The sequence below is a fragment of the Nipponia nippon genome, unplaced genomic scaffold, assembly GCF_047370975.1.
Source record: "Nipponia nippon isolate SJK-2023a ecotype South Korea unplaced genomic scaffold, ASM4737097v1 scaffold_1, whole genome shotgun sequence".
Lineage (NCBI taxonomy): Eukaryota > Metazoa > Chordata > Aves > Pelecaniformes > Threskiornithidae > Nipponia > Nipponia nippon.
The window spans coordinates 61,176,098-61,198,462 of NW_028262290.1; the positions used below are offsets into that span (position 1 = coordinate 61,176,098).

Here is a 22,365-nt window from a genome sequence, read left to right on the forward strand (position 1 = left end):
TCTGCATAGTCTGGTCCATACAATTTCACATGGTAACTTCCCAAATTTACAGTATAATTTTTTAAATTAAATTTGAATGCACCTTTTGGTTATAGTTTTACTATTGGTCTATTTTATTATTGGCCTATTATGCATAATTCTTTTTTGTGTCTTTTTTCCTGAAGAGTAGGGTGTTCCTTCCCAAAAAGTAGTTAATTACAGTGGTCGCTTGTGGGTTTTTTTTGTTTTGTTTTGTTTTTATTTTTAAATGAATCTTCAGAATAAAAGAACTCAAAAAGAGGCTTTGGGTTTTTTTAAGACATCCATAGCAAAGAATTTAACAAATACTTAGCAGTACTTCCAACAGTTTTTTTGTTGTTTTGTTTTTTGTTTTGTTTTTTCTAGGAATGTCTAGCGGTTTACTCACCTTTTTTACTGAATGTCTTTTGTCTCCTGGCAGTGGAGTAGATTTTGTGAGTCACAAAAAGTCACATAGTGTCCATGTAATTGATGGGAATGTGAGGTTTTGCTTGTTCATTTCCTTAAAATAAATTAAAAAAAAAATAAAATCCTAGTATCAGACAATCCCCTTATTTAAGTGAAGAGTCCTGCAGCCATAGCTACCATTCATGATGAAAAGACTACCTGCTATACTGCTGTTAAAAGGTGGTGGGATGTTAGTAGAGAAATAGAGATATGTTCCTTAAAGCTATGAGTAAGGAAATCTGGCTCCACAGCCTCAGATCGTGACATAGGAATGTTAAGTATTCTGTACATGATGAGGTTTTTTAATTAGAAATATTTAGCTTTTCAGAGCTATGGCAAATAATTTCAGCTGTGTCTAACCATATCAGTTTTATGCCTCAAGGACCTGCCATTTAGGTGGCCTGTGATATTGGCCTTGGGACAGTGGTGTCATGATTTGTCACATGTCAGTTACAAAAATGTTTGAGCTTATATTCTTTAAAGAAATATTTCCTGCCTCCTATTTTAATACTGAAACTCTAAATTTTAATGCAAAGCTATTTCCTTTTTCATTTTCAGTTACTGTGGAATGGCCTTAATTCTGTACATAATCCCATTGGCCGATTCCCAGTACTGTGCCGATGAGAAAAGGATGCAGGAAATTCTGTTGTTTACACATGTGTCTGTAACACTGAGAAGCAAGAGGAGCCCAGCAAACCCAGAGGGTAAGGGATCTTAAGCTTGTGGGTTTACTGTTTAATTTTTATATTTTTCTTCAGGGACAAAGTATGGGTTACTATCATGCTGATGGTAAGGAGGAAAACAATCTGAAATACACAGGAAACGTACTGAAGCAGATAGTATTTGAAATATGTCGCTAAATTAGCTCTAGATAGATTTTTCTCTTCTGTCCTTTTCTCTACTATTGTGTAGTATTAATTCTAACACTCCATTAAATGTAGCTTGTTTTTCAGATATAGTAGGATCCTTGCTTACCATAACCAGGTAAGTTTTCAAAATTTTCAAAGTGGCAGTTTGTTAAATGGTTATTTCTTATTTTTGATTTAGAAATTAGTATAAATGCAGAAAGCTCAAGGATTATACTGTTTCAATACTGAAAATTTTTTTAATCACTGTGTGAAATGCATCCGCAACAGGATAAATTATTAAAACTCTGGTAACTTTTAATCATTATTGGTAGTATGAACATAAGTGTCATGACAATACTGTTATGAGTTCACAGCAGTTTATATTGCATTTTTTTGTTAGAAAGCAGTGTTTTCACAATGTTTTTATTTTCATAAATTCCACTAATGTGTTGTATAATCCTAACTTCTTTCAGAAAATATCTGATGATATGATAAGGAAAAAGTGTGTTCGTAGCTATATGATATTATTTTAATGCAATGAAATACAATTTATTGGTGCTCTGATTTGTTGATGATGGACAAGGATATATAGTTTGTCATTATTTGAAAGGCAAATATACCAGATGGTATGACACTGTATGGATGATCCATCATCAATGAGAACCAAGGATCAAATTTCAAAAGTAATGTTGATGAGTTTAGTAAATACATATAACAATAGTACTAACAAGCCTCCTACTGACTATCCAGATAGCTGCATTTTGTCTGTCTTGTTTTTCACTGATTCTTACAACTTTTTTGTGAAGCAGCCTCTGCTATAAATAATCCTATTGGTAGAAGCCTAGCTTTTGTTTCAGATTACCTGTGTTAGAAAATGTACATTTTGGGGGGGTTTCTGAATGCAATTCTTTGCATAATATAATGAAGATAAAAGGATTTCTGTAATATATTAGGTATTGTTAATTGAACTAGTCATATCCATAGCGTATGCTACTAGTTGACTCTTCTGTGGGTTGAAGAGACTAGCTAATGTTACCCACGATAATAATTCCATATTGATAACAATTGTTCCATTAGAATCTGCTAAACTTAACAAACAGAAAAATTAAAAATTTATGTTTTAAATCACTTTTCATAGAGCTTTCAAAATAAAGCAACATGTCTACTACCACTTTTATTAAACAAGTTTTATTTTACCCTTTTCCTCTGAACTATAATTGGCAAGAACATATGGACATTTAAGGCAATATTCTATCAGGAAAAACTGCTGTTGCAGATTTTAATTCAACTAGCTATATTTTTGTAACCTATAAAGTATTCTTATAGTGAAGTATATATTATTTTTATTTAAATACTGCTTTCTACTTTTTTGCCTTTTTTCTATATCAAATACTTGTACCAATTGCTAATAAATGGTGAAGTCGCTACAATAGTACAGCTGAATAAAGTATAAGCAGAATTCCAAGGTAAAAGCAATTCTAACATTGACATTCAGGCTACACTAATTGGATCTGTAAACAGGCATATGTAGCTTGTTCTCTGAAGTGTATAGTGCAGCTCTTCACTGTTGGGTTTGAGTTCATCCACTTGAACAACTGCAAGCAACCCACGGAACACTCCAGCATCAAGAAAAAGAATATAGGGCACTAAAGCGTGTACAAGCTTGCCGGGTTGCTTAGTAGACATGTCTTGCTGTCCATCACTAAAAGTTTCATCAAGGTATTAAAAAAGTCACACAAGCATGAACTTTTCCGTTCCAGGAATCTCTATGCAATGCAAGGTACTTCAGAGAGAGATGTGAAATTTGGCTCCATAGAGGAGGTAGGAAACAGTTCCTTCTGTGCCAGTAAATCATTTATATACATGTGAAATCTGCTGTTACTAATGTCATTATTGTTACTTTAATTGAAAAGACTGAGAGTCTGGTTATGGTGCATTATGAATTCCATAAACGTCATCCATTTTATAAGTAGCTGCCAGTGTGTCTAAACACAATTACCTCTCTATCGTGCAGGTATCCCAGGCAATCTGCATTTGGAAACAGCAGTTTTAAGGGAAGTTCCATGGAAAACAGCGATAAGTATTTTATTTGCATTTATATGAAACTATATATTTTAGCCAAATGGAGAAAAGGGAAGAAAGAATAATGAACTTTTGAGTAATATTGAAATCCTCAGTTTAAGTTTGTGTGTTTTGTTTTCCTAACACGGATTGATTCATAATTCGTATTCCTTTAAATTCTCAGTGTCCATCCTCTTTAATGATTGTCTATTCTTTAACTTCCTTGTTCTTATTCTTCACTTCTTTCTCAGCTTTGAATCTTCCACTCTACTTAACTCAGTTAGTTACAACGGTAATTGAAAACCGAACATTAATCTCACAATTTTGTAAGGGCTGCTTTAATGTAAAAAATTTTCCTGCATTCCCAAAACAAGAGATCTTTATTGCAGTTACAGTTATGTCTGGTAAGCTTCTATATAACTAAAAAATAAGCAAATTAGCTTTTAAACAACATTTTTATTGTTATTAGTAGTCCATTCCATTTTTAGGGACCCTTACTGTGCTTTTCTTTTCAAGTCGTTAGAAACGCCTTTTTTTTTCCCCCCCCTCTGTCTTTTAAAAAGGTATTACCAGGATTGTACAACAGAGATTTACTTTTTTTTTTAACTGACATCACATAAAGATGTATCAATACATAGAAACTACATTATCTTGGTATTAATTTCCTATTAAGACATGCTAGAAACCATATTCTGCCTTCCTTTGGAAAAGCAGGTCTCCAATCAAAGAACACTGTTGCTCCTATTCCCTTTTTAGTCCATACAATAATCTTTCATTGACTGGTTTATTGTGAAAATGATCTTCCTTGAACAGCTTGATTCTAGATTACTCAAATCGGCACAAACAGAGGTCTGATTCACATTGAGTTAAATAAGACAGGTTATATGCCAAATCCATTCTTATTTTATGTCAATCACATTACTGGAGGAATACCGGGGAAGAAGTGCCATGAAAGCTCTTATTGTTTTGATTTATTTATTTTTTTTTTAAATATATTTTCAGTTGCCTTGAAGGTTTCTCCATAACTTTCCTAGGTATCCAGGTTGGCAAAAAGATGCCAACTTCCCTTCTGTCTGGAGGACAATAATCAAAAGAAAGTATGCAGAAGGAGCCAGGCTGAGTAACTGTTACTTATGCAATTGATTTCTTCTCTTTTGGTGTGACTACTCATTGGCCTACTGTGGGCACTGAGAGAACAGACAGAGATGCTTCTCTATGCATTTAAGTGACCTCTAGGATATAACATATGGTACTTTGTGGATTATTTTATGTGATCACTCTAGTAATTGTAGAACCATGGCTTATGTGACAATATGAATTATTTCTTAAGTACATTTCCCTCAAAGAAGACTTAGTGGAGTTGGGAGTCATCACAGGATGCTATCTTACGGCATTAAATCCCACAAAGGAGTCCTTGAACTGTTGAAAGACATAAGATGGTGTTAAAACACTACAGTGGTTAAGGACAATTAAGAATAATTACATATAAATGTCCAAGAAGTAATCTCTTTTTTAAAAGAATATTTTTAAAGACTTAATTATAGAAGAAATGGCTTCTAAAACTATTCTGATAAAACTGAGCATATCTCTGCACAACAGAACTGTTAATTCTGATACAACTATATCAAAGTAGTTGAACAAGCCAAAGGCATAGACTCTGACCCAAAGAGGAAAAAAAAATGTTCATGAGCATTCTCACTTGTCTGCTTATGTGGGTGGGAAAATAACTTGTTTCCAGATTGACTCTGAGTAGTGTTTTGAAGAAAAATTGGTTTGTGTCCTAATAAACATTGGAATGTTTTATGTGTCTTGGTCTGAAACAATGCATCAGATATCTGTGATTAATTTTCCCTACTTCCAGTGTTACAAAATTCCTTTTGAAAGTAGGTCATGTTTCGATTAGAAAAAAATCATAAGTGTTTACAACTATAACAGGACAATTCTTAATCTCTCATATCATAAAGCATATGATTTTAAGATATTGTAAAGAATTAAAAAAAAAAAGAAGAATTTCTCAGAATATAAGCAGGGATTAAAAACTTTTTCAGGCATATGCCTTTACATCCTCACATATTGAAAACAAGCAAAAAAATCCCTCAGTGTTGTTTTGTTAGTAAGCAAAAAAGCCTGTAAATGAAAGTGAAGCCATCCAGTTTAAAGTCACTTTCCAACTGATCAGCATACAAAAAGTTGTTCGAAATGTGGTATAGATTCTTGAAAATAAAATTGCGATGATTTTTGTTTAAATAATGAAGCTTCTCTATACATTTAAGTGACCTCTACTGTTTGGATGGACAGGTTTTAGCATTGTGTCTGACCTAATTCTTGTTCGGTAAAGTGCTCTTCATGTTAAGAAAGTCTGTCTTCAGTTGCCTCTTTCAACTTCCTTTTGAAACTGAAAGGAGCCCAGCTGACCTGATTTATAGCCCAATGTGAAAAAAAACCCAAAGGTCTTTGAAGTCTCCAGTGCCATTTAGGAGTACCTGAGCATCTTAAATTTTGGCTGTACCCAATAAGAACTTACAGAGGCTTTCACAAAGACATTAATTTGGCTTTTAAAAATAAATAAATAAAACATTAAATAGTAGAATGCTAATGTTAGTAATTGCTGGGAAAGGAATCTAACCATTGAGAACCTGATATGATACCATGGTCTTTGGTCTGAATAGTGCACTGTAAGCTTATTTAAAGCTTACTTGCAAATATTTATGTTTCAGATATCTTAAATTGATTAACAAACAGCCTGGATGAAAACAAACAGCTGAATGAGATGTTTTTCAGCTTTCTTTTCTTCTTTGACTTTAACTTCCAACTGGCTTTAATGCTCACAAATTTTAAAAATACTTTTAAGACCAATGATGAATGACATGCTTAAATGCAGCTCTAACCTTGTGGATGATGTATGTCTTGGATATTGTTCCTGTATGTTTCTGGAGTCTTCCATCTTTCTGGAAAATTCAGAGCAAATCCATGAAGGATATTGTTCTGTGCCGTGTCAAGGGGCTGTCTGTCAGTATAAGTAAGACAGTGCATGTGTGTATTGGCTGAGCTGCGTATCCTGTAACAACACACTGACAATTTTGATTATGTGAAGTCTTTTGAGATTCTCTGTTGTTGACTGACAACTGGTTCTGTTGCAACTGAGCTCAGCAGTGTAAGAAGCTACCTGCTTAGCCTACTTGTCTCCAATAAAGGGACTACGACACTTTCACTGTTTGTTTCAATGTGGGGTAAAAAAATGTTTGTCACGTTAAACACTCACTCTAACTTTTCTTTCTGTGGAAACAGAGGAAGAAGACTCATGCACTTGGTTATTCTTTGCCTCAGCTGAAAAAAATATCAGAAGCCATTTTAATGTGATTAAAAGCAAATCTTATTGTGTCTGAAGAACAAGAAGTCTAGGTGTTTTGATAAATCATACAAAGTGTTCATTTGCATCTTTAGCCCTAGGCATTAAAAAAGATAGTGTTTCAATATACTGAACTAATATTAACTAATGTGAACTCTCTTCTTCTGAAGCAATTACCTGTTTCAAGTTTGGGAACAGATTGCTATTGTTCTAAAAAATCTCTCTATGCTATTCAGAAGATGCCTATTAGACCAGACCTATAACTGATGTGAATTCATTTATATGAATTAATATTGCCTTAGTTTAAATACACTCTGAATTTGGTATGAATTTAAGTTGTTATTCAGATTATTATTCATAGCCTGTCTTTCCTAACAGTCACAGAGAGCATCATTCAGAAAACAAAGGTACTTTATAGTAGGTTACCAATCTCCACACAGAATCAATGAGATTAGATTAGCACTCAGGTGAGTTGGCTACTTGCTTAGTTTAGAAGTTTACACTAAGTTTTGTAAACCTGTTTGTAAGTTGGTTTACTTGAAAAGATCTAAAACTTTGACAGTTCCTACTTATACTAATTACCTCGGAAGTTCATTTTTACTGCCTTTTTTTTTTTTATTGATCATATATTAATAAAAAGTGATAGGCAACCTCAAAGGGGAGCCAGCCAAGCAAACTGTTGTGTCTCAAAAGCTACAGCTAGCTAGTTAAATTGTGTTAAGCTTGTCTTGGCTTCTGCTTAATACTTAGTTCTGTTTGAGATTTTCTGGGAAAGTTTTTTGTTTCACACACACTCCCCCCTGCTCCCCCCCCCCCCATGATTATACAACTTATTTTTTCAAGTGTGGTGGCTGAGAAATGAGTATCAATTCTACAGACTCAAAGGTATAAAAATTCTGCTTGATATATTATGAAGATTTGTAATCAAACAAAACATTCTCGGGGAAATGAAGTTACTGTAAATGATATTTAAAGCAGTACTTCAGAGCTTGTTTTGGCCTTATGGGTAGTGAATGGCAACACCTCTATGTAAAAATATTTATGTTACCCATATTTAACCTTAAGGATTTGAATACAACTTCAAAGACGTGAAGAAACATCAGTTTGTTTATGTAAAAGATTTTGGAAGATATTGCAATGATATGTAATGTCTTGTGTTAACCTGTAGACCTAAATCACAATGAGTATATACTACTGCTTCTCATCTTGAAGTAGTAGTATCCAAACTGCTTATAGTTTATTGAAAGTGGCAGCCAAAAAAGGAAAAAAAGAATAGAATTTGTTTAGTCTTTAAATTTACTGTAATCTGTGACTACCTTCCAAGTTGTCTTTTTCATGAATGTCTATGTGTACAGTATGTATATAATCTATATAATATAAAATATTATTCGTGTGTTTAAAAAGAAACTGAAACAGTGAACAGGATTTTACTTTAAAATGGATATTTAGACATGAGGAGAAAATGTTAAATGGAAAAGCAGTACATAGGGCCACAGAGAAGTGGACCAAGCTCTCTTCTGGTACATCCTTTTACAAAGAGAATTACAGCATTTCATTTTGAGCAAGAGCCTCTAAGACCACCATTGGCAACAATAATGTAAGACATGCTGTGGAAGAATTCTTGCTCTAAGTTACTGCTTTTAATTATTGGCATCTTATGTCTTACTGTAACTTGAAAGAACAAAATCTTTTTACCTAGAGGGTTTTTATTCTTTTAATGAAAGGAGAAAAAAAAAAAAAAGTACTTAAAAGCTTTTAGCCATCCTGGTTTGACTGCTTCTGTGGTCAAATTCTATTGGCATAGGAAGTTTCCACTATATTTTACAGAAGCAATTCACACATTGAGAGAAATGTATGGTTAAAGTCCTCATGGTTACAGGAATAACAGTAAAGGTAATAGTTTCAATAAAAGCATCAATCCAAATATAAAATTTTGTGGAAATTTATGGAAAATTAAATGTTTCCTGCAAGTCACTAATTGTTGCTTACAGATATATCTTGATTGTTTCCACCTGTGCTTAGAATTGACCTTCAGCCTGGGAAGTATCTGGGAATGCTTGATTCTCTTTTTCACCACTTTCTTCACACACAGTGCTCTGCATATTTGCAGTTTATATTGGCAGAACAAGTTTATGGGGATAAAGCCAAGATTTATACACATTCTTCTTTCTTCTTTTTCCTTGTGCCTTACAGCTGTGCCTTTCCACATTGCTGTATCAGGGCCCACCCTGCAGTGGAAATAAGACTATTAGTTTGCTTCTAATTCAATTATCTTAGAAAATGATGAAGAGGGACAGAAGAAAATTTTGTGGCATCATATCTCTATATCTGCATCCCTAAGAATAATAAGTATTAAGCATGCACCATAGATCCTTTATCAGAAATGAAGAGAAATATCTACAGATGAAAAAGGGTAATCTTTCACAGGGATTTGTCTTGCAGATCTGAGCAAACAATCTGGCTACCCCTCAACCTCAAGAAAAAGTAAGTTATGTGAAATATAATGTAACAGTCCTTATTTTCAGAGTAATTCCGTATTGTAGTACTTATTTAGATTTAACTTTTCTTAAAATTTTGCTCATACTTAATGAAATAAATCTCTGGTTTTGCCTATATCCAGCATTTGTCTTGCTAGTTGCTGCTTGATTCCAAAGTAGCCAAGTATTAAATTATGCCAAGCTTTAAATACTTAGTGCTTGAATCTGCAAATGAGTTTTTCTGGTGTGTGAGGAGTAGATGTTCTTTTGAGCATCTCTTGCTTTTTGCAAACTTATTTTAAGAACAAACCTTTTCTTTGAATTTCTACTTCTCTATCCCCTGGAAACAAGAAGCAAACAGACTTAGAATAATAGAAGTGGGAAAGTTACCCAGTTGAATTTTATGTTGTTAATATGCAATCAGGTTTCACATCTCAAGCTATTTTAAAACTGCATTTCTATTTAGAATATATGTGTTGGATGGATGGATGACAGTGTGTAGACCCTTATATCTATTACAGAAGCAATATAAATGTAATCCCATAAAATGATCAAATTCTTAGCAAATTAGAGATTTTCAAGAGTGGATTGTAGCAGTCTTAAATAACTGTTGCATACTTTTGGCTTTTTTATTTTTTTGGTTTTGTTTTATATTTTAGTTTGGAATGGAAGCAAGGACATTCCAAGAAACTACATTACTTCCCTTGAAATATAAGATAAATTGGCAGGTTTCTTTAAGCAGATAGTCTGGGTTTACCTTTCAATCATTACAGTGAAAATGGATTAAATGAGAATATAGTTAAGAGAAAATCTTTTCCATATGTCACTGAATTCTTAAGGAGACACAATGTGTTTATTTTTTCAATAACTGTGTGAGGGAATTCTGATGCTAATATGTATAATGGAATATCAACGTTTTGTTATTTAGAAGTATGTAAATAACAAATCGTTATTTATAACACGCAACATTGAAAACAAAAAACTTTTTTTCACATAATCTGCTGATGTTTTTTAAAAGTTCAAGAATCAAGTTGGTTAGAACAAAGTTCTAGACCATGAATGTGTTCACATGAAAAACAATAAATCAAAATATTCCTATATTCTTCCTATTAACAGTTATTTACATTATAAAAGTACTTGATTTTTAAAAAGAAATAAGTTGGAAGAGTTGCAGAAGTGAAAAATGTGGATATACTGTATGGTTCTTGACAATGACACAGAATTGCTGCTTCTAAGGCAGTTTAGTGTTGTCCTAAAATGGGTTTATTTCTTATGGCACTTCTCTACTTACATAGTGTTTTGCGAACCATTTTGCTAAAAGTTATGTGTTCAGAGATACAGAATTTGTGATCTTGATTTTTGTGTTTCCTGGCTGTTAAGGCAATGTTGTTAAAACTGGGAGAAGCAGGCATATACAGTTCCTCAGAAATCACACTGCTCAGAGAATCATGGAACGACTGAGGTTAGGGGGGACCTCTAGACATCATCTAATCCAGCTTCCTCCTCAGAGCAGATTACTCAGGACTTCTATATAGCGTGCCTTTATTTCAAAAGAACTGCTGTCAGTCTAGAGAACTTAATTTCTCTAAAATGGGCAGGACCATTTCCACTTCGAATTGTAAATCTTATTTCAAAGGGTTGGAGTAGGTTATATGAGGAAGGATAGGAAATGAGGGTAAACTGGCAATGTGACTGGTGTGGCCAGCCTGAGGGCTGCTCAGGGTCACTTCACATTTCTTTTTGTGAAATTATAAATTATATATATAAAATTTTACCCTACATGTCTTCAAGTGAATTATTAAAACCTTCAGGAAAAGCAAACTCCTATAAACAATAGGAAGAATTCCTCCTCTGGAGTCAAAGAATTTTTTTCTTACCATGAGTACTGGAATATCAAGTAGCAGTATACTTAATATTGATGTATGGCATAAAATGCTTATTTCAGCATTCTGGTTATTGCTTTATTTTCCTTTGGTTTCTGGATAATCCTGTCTTGTTTCTGACTAAAACAGTAAAAGCTTCATCTATTACCGAGTAGCCCTTTCACTTACTAATCCCTCTGTGGCTTATTGCATTTCAAGTCACTATCTCTAATGTGCTCGTCCTGTACCTTGTCTCCTGGGAATTTAGCTATACATGGACTGCTAATATAATAGTTCACTTTCTGGGGGTACTTCAGAATCATGGAATGGCTTGGGATGGAAGGGACCTTTAAAGGTCACCTGGTCCATCCCCCCTGCAATTGGCAGGGACATCTACAACTAGGTCAGGTGCTCAGAGCCCCATCCAACCTGACCTTGAATGTTTCCAGGGATGGGGCATCTACCACCTCCCTGGGCAACACATTCCGGTGTTTCACCACCCTCATTGTAAAAAATGTCTTCCTTACATCTAGTCTGAATCTACCCTCTTTTAGTTTAAAAACGTTAGTCCTTGTCCTATCACTACACTACTTGATAGTAGTCCTTCCCCATCTTTCGTGCAGGCCCCCTTTAAGTACTGGAAGGCTGCTACAAGGTCCCCCTGGAGCCTTCTCTTCTTCGGGATAAACAACCCCAACTCTCTCAGCCTGTCCTCGTACCAGAGGTGCTCCAGCTCCCTGATCATTTTTGTGGCTCTCCTCTGGACCCACTCCAACAGCTCCATGTCTGTCTTGTACTGAGGACCCCAGAACTGGACACAGCACTCCAGGTGGGGTCTCACCAGAGCAGAGTAGAGGGGCAGAATCACCTCCCTCGACCTGCTGGCCACGCTTCTTTTGATGCAGCCCAGGATACGGTTGGCTTTCTGGGCTGCAAGAGCACATTGCCGGCTCATGTCCAGCTTTTCATCTATCAGTACCCCCAAGTCCTTCTCCTCAGGGCTGCTCTCAATCCCTTCATCCCCCAGCCTATATTGATACCGGGAATTGCCCTGGCCCAGATGCAGGCTCTTGCACTTAGGCCCATCTGAACCTCATGAGGTTCAATAAGGCCGTGTCTTGAGCTGATAACCTTGTCTGTCACAACATTTTATGTAGTAGTAAAATGCAATTTTCCCTACCAAGCTACCATTTTCCTGAATTTACTTTCTGGTTTTGAATTTTTTAGGCTTGATAGAGTAGTTAACAAAATTTGTTTCTGGATTTTTCAACAGAAGACCAAGCTGAAACTTGAGTCTCTTTTTTGTCTTCTTTCTCTCTGTCATGTTATTCCTTCCCACCATCTACCAGTGATCAACTCGGAAGTGGGATCTGACTCCAGATTCTGCACAGAGTCTGTTCACAAGTCCTTACTTACATTTGGTCCTACTCCTTTTACTGCCTCTGGAATTTTTTTAACCTCTGCCAAGTTTAAATTTTATTTATTTTCAAGGCAATGGTGTTTATACCATAAAGAAATAATAAGGAAAATAGTGATATTCAGTTTTCCCAAGATTTTATATTTGGCCAGACCTATAGGAAATGTATAAGGCTTTACTCAGCACTTCTGTGTTTACTCCTTCTCAGCCAGTCTAAATATTTTGGGTTTATTTTCATAGAATCATAGAATCGTTAAGGTTGGAAAAGACCCTGAAGATCATCAGGTCCAACCACTAAACCATGTCCTTGAGCACCACGTCTACCTGTCTTTTAAACAACTCCAGGGATGAAGACTCAACCACTTCCCTGGGCAGCCTGTTCCAATGCCTGACTAACCTTTCGGTGAAGAAGTTTTTCCTAATATCTAATCTAAACCTCCCCTGTTGCAGCTTGAGGCCATTTTCTCTCGTCCTATCACTTGTTACTAGGGAGAAGAGACCGACACCCACCTCGCTACAACCTCCTTTCAGGTAGTTGTAGAGAGCAATAAGGTCTCCCCTCAGCCTCCTCGTCTCCAGACTAAACAACCCCAGCTCCCTCAGCCGCTCCTCCTAAGACTTGTGCTCTAGACCCTTCACCAGCTTCGTTGCCCTTCTTTGGCCATGCTCCAGCACCTCGATGTCCTTCTTGTAGTGAGGGGCCCTAAACAGAACACAGTACTCGAGGTATGGCCTCACCAGTGCCGAGTACAGGGGCACTATCACCTCCCTGGTCCTGCTGGCCACACTATTCTTGATATAGGCCAGGATGCCATTGGCCCTCTTGGCCACCTGAGCACACTGCTGGCTCATGTTCAGGTGGCTGTCAACCAACACCCCCAGGTCCTTTTCCACCAGGCAGCTCTCCAGCCACTCCTCCCCTAGTCTGTAGCATTGTTGTGACCCAAGTGCAGGACCCGGCACTTAGCCTTCTTGAATCTCATACAGTTGGCTTGGGCCCAACGATCCAGCCTGTCCAGGTCCCTCTGCAGGGCCTTCCTCCTCTCCAGCAGATAGACACTTCCACCCAACGTGGTGTTGTCTGCAAACTTACTGAGGGTGCATTTGATCCCCTCATCAAGATCATAGATAAAGATACTGAACAGGACCAGCCCCAACACTGAGCCCTGGGGAACACCACCTGTGACTGGCCACCAACTGGATTTGACTCCATTCACCATTTCCCTCAGTTTTGTCTTTTTTTTTTTTTTTTTTTGATAAAAGATCTGAGTTTTAATCCTGTCGTTTAGGAACTTTGAAAATTAAGGCAATTTGAAATTAAGATTTAGGCCTGACATTGTCCCTTACACTTCAAAAGTTCCGGCTGAGGATAGATTACACAAGGAAGATAAGCATAACTTTTATCTTACGTGTCAGGACACTAATGAATTGTGGCTGTGATTTCATTTGATCTCAAAGACACACTTAACAAACCATACTTTCCCAATTGATACAGTGAAAAAACCTGTTTCTTTCAGGCAGTTTACAGATTTCATAATTGGACCAAAAAAAAAAAAAAGACAAAACTCTACAAACCCACGAACATTTCTCTTTGTGAAGTGAGAAACATAACTTCATATTTTACGGTTTTCACAGCATAAGTGTTTTTAGTTACCAGACATAAGAAGTCAATAAAGTGGGATTTAGAAAAAAGTTAGATTTGTGTTGATATTTTGATATTAAAAGGAATGTAGCTAGAGAAATCTAAAAAGGAAAAAAAGGAAATAGCAGATATCTCCTGACAGGAAGTAAATAATTTGCATGGTTTGTCTCTTCAGGACATTTTTTTTGGCTGATTTTTAGTTATGACGCATGTAAGGAATATAATGTTTGGAAACAACATAACTTAAAAATATACTATATGGTTTAATATTGTTATGCTTTATAGCTGTGGAAAAAATAAACACAATGATCTTTGGCTGTGCATTGAAAAGTCTTGTTATCACCATCTTTTAATTTTCAGTTCTAAAATAATAATTTTCTTAATTTGCTAACAGAGACCATGATCAGACCCAGACTGTGGAATTATGATAACCTGCATATGTTGTCATGGTCTGTTTGGATTTCTCAAATTTACAGCACAATGTACTCTGTAAATTAAACAATGCATTCTGTAAATTAATAGCCTGTAACTTAAACAAACAAACAAACAAACAAAAAAAACCACAGCAAAACCCCCCACCAAAACATAGAAAGACATCAAACGATGGTTGAATCATCTTTGTACAGACTACTCCAATACATGAATTCACTAATTCATTATTTCATTAATTCATGACCTCTCTAATTCACAAGTTATTGAATTTGTAACTTACCTATGAGTAAAATAGTTACTGAGCTGATGGTAAGAGTGCTCATTCCTCCTCCTCTGTCATGGTGGGGGTGTCCCCTGTATCACACTGGCAAGCACAAAAGCCTCAGCAGTCTGACTGCTGTTGCATCTTCTTCAAAAACTTTAGGGGTAAGCTGACATACTTTTCAGCTCAGAAGTTTGTTCTATAGCATTTCCATGAGTTAGCGGTTTCTGGAAAAAATGCTAGGCAGTTACTTTGCAAAGATGTAGGAGACGATGGCTGCAGGAGATATCAGCCCTTATCTCTTCCTGTCCACTGTGGCCTACATACGTGTTGCTCTCGTTTTGACCTAATGGCACTGCTCCCAGCATACATCAGGCTTTAGCACGAGCTGTGTGTTCATTATTATCATATTTTTACTTCTTTTTCCTCTAAGCATTTTCCAGGTCATTCTTGTTATCCTAGCTTCAGTTTCTCCTATACTGATGATTTATTTGCTAGGGTTTCAGTATCAAGTTCAGTTCTTATACCAATTTCACCCCACAAGAGTTTGAATAATATCTCTTTTAGTTCTATGTCCTGTTGGTCTATGACTTTGTAGCCACAAGTCATAAAGGTGATCAATACAAGTTTTATTCCATGCAGTAGTTTTACATTGGTTAAGTTCAAATGTACACATGATGTCATTAATTTTGGAGCCATAATCATAGGTTCTTGTCTATCATGCAATTGCATTGAGTGAAGGGTACTTTTATTAAGAAGTTGTCTGGATTGTTTTTTAAGATACACAATCAAGAACAAATGGTATCTTAATTTTGTCCATTTACGTTGACTTGCCCAGTGATTATTAAGAATGTTTATGGAAAAAATTGCCAAGTATTATTTTCTCATTGTGTACAGTTATTGTGTACTGGGGTAATTACTGTGGGCCACTAGTGTATGATTTACTTACATGTCTGTAGTACTCATTTCACTCTTGTCACAACCATGTACATCTTCACATCCAGTGTTACTACATATAGTTAAATTCAGGTTAACTTTAGATCTTAGGGTTAATGCAACATTATCACCTGTTGCCAATACTTGTCAATGTGGTGTTACAGATGGTATTCCTCAATATAATCTATGTGTCAAGTTTCCCAGATTTGTTTACCTTCCCTGAAGTTGGTAAAAATGTTGGTGATGTGCTGTACCACTGTTTCACAAAAATGGCACAAATCTACAATTTGTTTTGCCAGAGCTTTTGCCACCGGGCATTCTCTCCTTACAGCCTGTTGAAATAAATCATAAGTACCAGTGTGTCCAAGCCATTATTGTAACCAGGTACTCATTCTGCCTCAGAGTTTTGTGCTACATTTATTCTAGTCAAATGATCAGCCACCTGACTCTCTATTACCTCTGGATCTTTAGGGCTTTGTTGACCAGATACATGTTCTATGGATGTGTTCTTAGACTGAGCTATATCATAAATCACTTTCCAGTGTGGTGGTTTTTCCCCCATATATTTCTACTTGTCAATATTTTTACACCCAATTCTCTAGCCACTGGGTGGAACCCCTAAGGGTAAGGGCTTACTAGTTAAAGTCAATTTTACAACAGGAATAGGCACATGTAACTTGATTTCTTTTTCTTGAGTTGATGGCTCGGTAGTTAGCAGCCCTTTGTAAACGGCCAAGTTTTCAGGGAGTGACAGTCAGCTGCTCCTTATATTCTTCCCATAATGAGCCTATGACCCCTGCCCATCTTCTCGAAGCCTTCTTCCTTTGCAGGGGTTTGTTGATTGAAGGGGTAGCTTCAGCAATATCATGGAAAGTTCCGACTTTCCTGTAGCACCTACAAAAGCACACGTGCAGTTTTAATGGTTAATTTTGTCCAATTACGTTTATAGATTAGACAAAGAAAATTAACTGGCTTAATCTGAAGCAAACATTTGCTGTAAAGATATAGGATCCCTTTAAAAAAATGTTTGGCTGAGGTCTCCATAATTAAGAGTCATGTAACTAAAGATTAAGTAAGTCATGCGATTAGTAAAACGGTGTTGAAATATTATCCTCAAGTTGCTGACCTAGCTACTGAACTCACTGAAAAACCTGAGTTCAGTGAGCAGGTATTAACATGGGGAAAGCCTAATAATTCTTTTCTCTCCTGATGATTTTGTTAACTGTGCCACCAAGGGTTAATACATTTCTCTTTGCCCCTAACAATAGTAGCCTGTAATAATAAATCAAGAGCTCTTCTTTTTCTTACTGGTGTTTATGATCATTAGGTAAATAAGCAAAGGTTGTAATATAATGAAATATGGGTTAGACCTATATTCCTTGTAGTGTTTGCCAAATGTCTGCACCTTTTTTTTTTCTCTGAGAACCATCGGACCTCCCGCTCTCTCTTTCTTTCATACTATCCCCAGCCCACTGCATGATACAATGAATGTTGCTTCCTATATTTTGTGCATACTTATTTTAGATTATTCAGCTAAGAAAAACTACTCTAAAAGGTATTCTGTGTTACTTCTTATCCCTGAATCGTTGAGTGGAACTATCAGAAGGTTTCCCTGGACAGAAAATCCTCACTTTCGTCCAATTCCCTAACTTTATCTTACCTTTCCATCCAATTATCTCTCATTAAGTAATTATGCTCACTGAGCTCCATATGCTGTGCTAGCTAGTCTGCTGCTGCAAACTCAAGCTAGCAACTTTAAAAATAGCTGCAGACTATTTTTTTCCCTCAGTTTTCAGACTTGTGAAATTTCTGATTTTTAGAGGTTTGTGTCTGTAACAATATTAACACATAGCTTTCTTTTAGTTATCTTCAACATATGCCTCAGAAATTATTCTTGTTCCTCCCTGGAATAGATTGGCAATATTCTACAGGTGAGAGTTTTCAAGGTTCAATGTAGATATGTGGCATTTTACCTTGAATTATTTTTCTATGAGGTGGTCATATACCAGAGAAGAGAAAATTTTTTAGAAGTATCACTGTAACTACAGGGATGATTAAAGATTCAGTATCAAGTGATTCAGTATTACAACAGTCTTCAGTTAAACATTTTTTTTTATTATGATTATTTAATCAGTGCGGTATTTTTGAGGAAATAAAAGATCAGATTTATGTGACGTGTAAAAAAAGCCCATCTTAATCATCCCTCTGGAACGGTGAGGTTCTGACCATTTCAGGCACTTTTATGGTAATGAACACATTTTTGTTATTTTTAAATCTTTTCTTCCTTTCAAGACTAGTATTTTAGTGTATTTCTTTTAAAATAGATACAAGCACAAGTCTTAGTCATTCACAGTTGAAATAGAATTCCTATTGCCATTTTTATCAGAGTTGCTCTATTCAGACATGGATATTAAACTAGCTGCGTAAGAATATTCATCCTTGATGCTATTAGCCTTGTGTTTTAACACTCATGGGAAGCTAGTCTTCTGATTATATGTAAATGTTTGAAAAATATCTGCAGAAAACTTAAACATTACATTACAATGTTCAATTCTAGACATTCTAGGAGTTTTCTACAAAATAATAATAAAAAAAAATGTTGGGAAATACCATTACAATGATGTGTGGCAGTTTAAAGGGTAGTTCATTTGCTTTCACCGCCCATGGTCTTGGAGGCTGACTAACCTGACAGGTAGGGTTACCGTAGTGGATTAGCATAATACATCATAGTTGTTTGCCAAGAAAGGAAGTTTGTAGGCAAAAACTCACTTTAGCCAAAAAGACGTTCCTGCACAAGCCTTTTCTCCATAGGAGGGCAAATCTGCTCTAGTCATCACTGAAATACACTTTCCTCTTTCAGTTTCATACAATATTCTCACAAAAGTCAAATACCATGTTTTAAGTATAATCTTGTATACAATATGTAGATTTTTTGTTTTGTTTTGTTCACAAACTCTTGGCTGTTGCTCCCTGGATGTTACTTATGTAATTCCACTAGCTCTATAAATTGAATACAGTTCTGTGATGATGTCAAACAAGACAGTCCTACTTTCCTTCCATCTTGTATTTCTACACCATGTTTTGTGGAAACACTAGGTTTCATGCAGCCACTAGTGAAATATGAGGGCATTGATGAAGCTGAAAAACTACTAGCTACGAATATTGCATCTGTTTGACCTGATTATTTCACTGGTTTTACTAAGGGAAAAAACTACCTAGTCAAGAACATGTAGATGCATGTGTGAGAAAGGAGGGGCTGTCTTTTCAGCAGCAGTGGATTTGTGCTGGGTTACATTGGTCAGGAAAGTACAGCACTTCTGCAAAGCAGAAAATACTAATTTCATTAATGCCATTGTGAAAACACCCTTTTACCTCAGGTAAACCAGGGCTGTATGCAGACGACTTGTGGATGTTTCACTATAAAATGAAATGGAAATTCAACGAAGTAAACAGTAGTGTGATTTTTTTTTTCTTGAGGTTATTATTAAAATCAGAATAAGTCGTGAATCATGTTTCCCACATTCTATATAGTCATGTTCTCTCTTGTGTTAAATGTAATGTTAAATTATAAGGTATTTCTTAGATTAAGAGGCCTCCACTGCACCTTGCTCACTAAACAAAAAATAAATTTAAAAGACTTCAAAGAAACATTGCACTTTTGTACACCTCTATTGTTTTTAGTAAGTGATAAAACTTCCAAGATAAATTGCATAGAAAAAAATCCCATGGATGAAACAGAGATCTGATAAGCCTTCAGTGACTCATGGGCTCTAGTTACCTTTCATTTTTTTATTTTTGAGAATTTGACTTAATCAGTTCCTCTGTGATTCAGTGATAATATTTGATTGTCTGCATTGTGTGCAAAGGGGACAGAATGAAACAATCTGTCCATAAGCAATGAAAGCTGCTAATTATTTGTACATATAGCAGGGTGAAAATAGACTACCTGACCAAAGAAAGTTTGCGTGTGTTTCTACATAGTGAAACACCAAGATATTTCAAACCTGTATTTTCAATACAACAATTATGGATTCAGGTTGTAGACCCTTCAGTGCCATCTTTCTATTTGAAAAGAAAAAAATCTTTGCACACCTAGCAATAACAATGCATAATTCTTTGGGCAATGCTTTTCAATAATTGTTTCAAACAGTAAATTAGCCTTGTTTTACAAGTAGGGAAATTTAAGCATGTATTGATGATTTGCTATTTGACTGACCTCTGTCAAAGGGGAGACCAAAGACAAGGTCTGTTTTTCTAGTCATTAATCTACTCTATCTACTTCATTGATGTTTAAGATTATTCATGGTCAGATACCAGTTAAATGGTAGTTTTTACCAATATAAATACAATGTGCCTTCATAGGTGTCAAGAGTTTTTCTTCAGTAAGTTACCCTACCTGCTGAACAAAAGAATTGCTCCATGGTACAGTTCTAGCTTTTTTCTCTTCTTCCTGCCCCCACCCAAGACTTTATCCTACAAACTAACAAGAATGTTCTTCAGTTTAGTCAACCTGTTCTACAAGTCTCTATTTGAATTACATTTTAAGCACTAGTAAGAAAAATTAGAGGGATGATTCTATAAAGCCGCCAGATCTTGAATGGTTTTACAGGTTTTTATCACTTTGCAATTTGATGTTTGAGGGGTTTTTTTCTTTTCAAATTAAGCAATTATATTAAAAAAAATCCTTTTTGCTGAAGACCTTACTTAAAGATTAAAGAGCAAATAATTCTTCAATAATAAGAAATCTCCTTTGACTATCTTCCAGTTAAGAAATGTCCTCTTTTCACCTGAGGTAAGTTTAATTTAGAAGTTTGTGGATAAATCAAAACCTTGGGCAGGTACAATGTGTGTTATTAGGTGACATCTGTAATACTTTGTTGAAATAAATGTCTGTGCATTTGAGCGTTACATCAACAACGTCAACCCTACTTATCTCTAAGAAATGGTGAACAAAGAAGCTTAATGTGCTTATGCTGTATTCTAAAAGTTGAGATATCAGTTAAAATAGAGATAATGAATGTAGTCCGATTTTCTAGGCTGTTCCCTGTTTTATTTATTTAGTTGGATCATTTTGGCTTTATAAATGAATTCATAAATAGGTCTTAGCTATACACTATGAATCCATTCTGTGGAGAAGCCTTTTTGTATCATGTTCATCTTTATAATTATACACTACATAAAAAATATGTAGAGATATATCTAATTTGGAATGGGGTAACAGGGTTAATTGCCCCCCCCCCACTCCCAAGAATTTCTGGGAGTAGGTCAGGCAACAAGAAAGAGACTTGACCTTTATCAACCTTCGGCAGCAGCTGTTCTACATCTGTGTAGTGTTGTTGTGGGTGTTGGTGGTGCTACACCAGGCAGTGTAGCAGTGAAGGGAGTTGGAGTCCTTTACTGTCATTTTCCTTCTCTTCTCTCACATCCATACTTGACTACAACAGTTCTCCAGAAGCTTCTAACAAATGGCAAATAAATGTCCTGGAAAGCACTGAAAAGCTGAAAATAACTGGGAAACTGGAACCAAAAACTGCAAAAACTTCTATTCAGCTTAAATGAAACAGGACTGAATCATAATGCGAAGACTATCTACTCTTCAGTATTTTGTTTACTGAATTGGACTTCTACATTTCAATTACAGGTGTTAACACTAATGGCTGTAACATATAAGCATGATTTTTTTTACAGATGGATGTTGGAATATAGGAACATTTTTTTTACTTTAAACAACTTAGTCTTCTACTGGTATAGCAAGATTTTTCTTTTTTTTTAAGATACTCAAAAGGAAAAACCAAGAAGGTATAAGTGACTAGTCTCTACAGACTGTCCACACCAACATTTTCTCAGCACTGGGGTGGGAAAGCAATTTCTGAGACACTAGTGTTCCTCTGGGCTGAATGAGTAATAGCAGATAAATAATGAAAAGGAACACTACAAGATTTGCTAGCAGAGTCATATCATCATGAGGTACGCTATACAGTACAGTAGGATAGTGCTACCCTTTCAAAAATAATATAAGAATATACTTCCTGGAAAGCTTCTGGACTGTAGACAGCAAAATAAAGCCCCCTATAAAAATGTTTGATTTTTCTCATGGAACAAAGAAAATCCAAAGGTCAGTTGTTTGCTTGTTTGTTTTGGGGGGGAGGTTTTGCTTAGGCAGGCAAATTATTATAAGGTAAGTTTTGCCTAGTATGAAGTTCCACAGTTTGGGAAAGAAGGCACGTGAATGTGTGATTGTGGTTCTAGATAAATACTTTCCTCTTACTAGACATTTAATATATATATTGATTCAATTTAATCTTGTCTTGAAGGAAGAAAGCTTTTGCCTGGTTTCTCTAGACTCAAAAATTTTTGAGAGCACTATGATCATTTAATGACACTTCCTTTTCTAGCAATTTCTAGTCAAGTAATAAGAATGTCTGTTTATGCTGTACTCAAAAAGTGTTACATAAATATATTTTAATAGCTATTTCTTGATGATGAAGCACATTTCTAAACCATCAACATTATTATTAAGATTATCTCATTATTATAGTAGTAAAATAAACTACTGTTTGAGGTTATTCATATAATTTAATTGAGGGAAGCTAAATTATTGTCTTTCTTTGTCT

At 35.6% G+C, this 22,365-nt stretch overlaps 1 protein-coding gene and 1 long non-coding RNA gene across 9 annotated transcripts in view; both read left to right on the top strand.

Moving 5' to 3' along the window:
- Positions 1–1,047: 1,047 nt before the first annotated feature.
- LOC148057398 (uncharacterized) lies at positions 1,048–4,884 on the top strand. Of its 2 annotated transcripts, XR_015699662.1 has the most exons (4): positions 1,102–1,169; positions 1,407–1,449; positions 3,074–3,134; positions 3,328–4,884. It is a non-coding gene; the product is annotated as an uncharacterized LOC148057398 (long non-coding RNA). The 2 variants fall into 2 exon arrangements; XR_015699661.1 differs by lacking the exon at positions 1,407–1,449 and having other exon boundaries at positions 1,048–1,169.
- A 3,702-nt stretch (positions 4,885–8,586) lies between these two features.
- The window catches only part of CCDC102B (coiled-coil domain containing 102B), a 179,371-nt gene continuing 165,592 nt past the window's right edge, over positions 8,587–22,365 (top strand). For 6 of the 7 annotated variants that reach the window (XM_087736409.1, XM_087736424.1, XM_087736415.1 and 3 more), the window contains exons 1-2: positions 8,587–9,207; positions 17,615–17,682. The gene's annotated coding sequence lies outside the window, so the exon portion shown is untranslated. The remainder of the gene's footprint in view (positions 9,208–17,614; positions 17,683–22,365) is intronic. The other variant, XM_087736404.1, reaches the window with a different exon arrangement.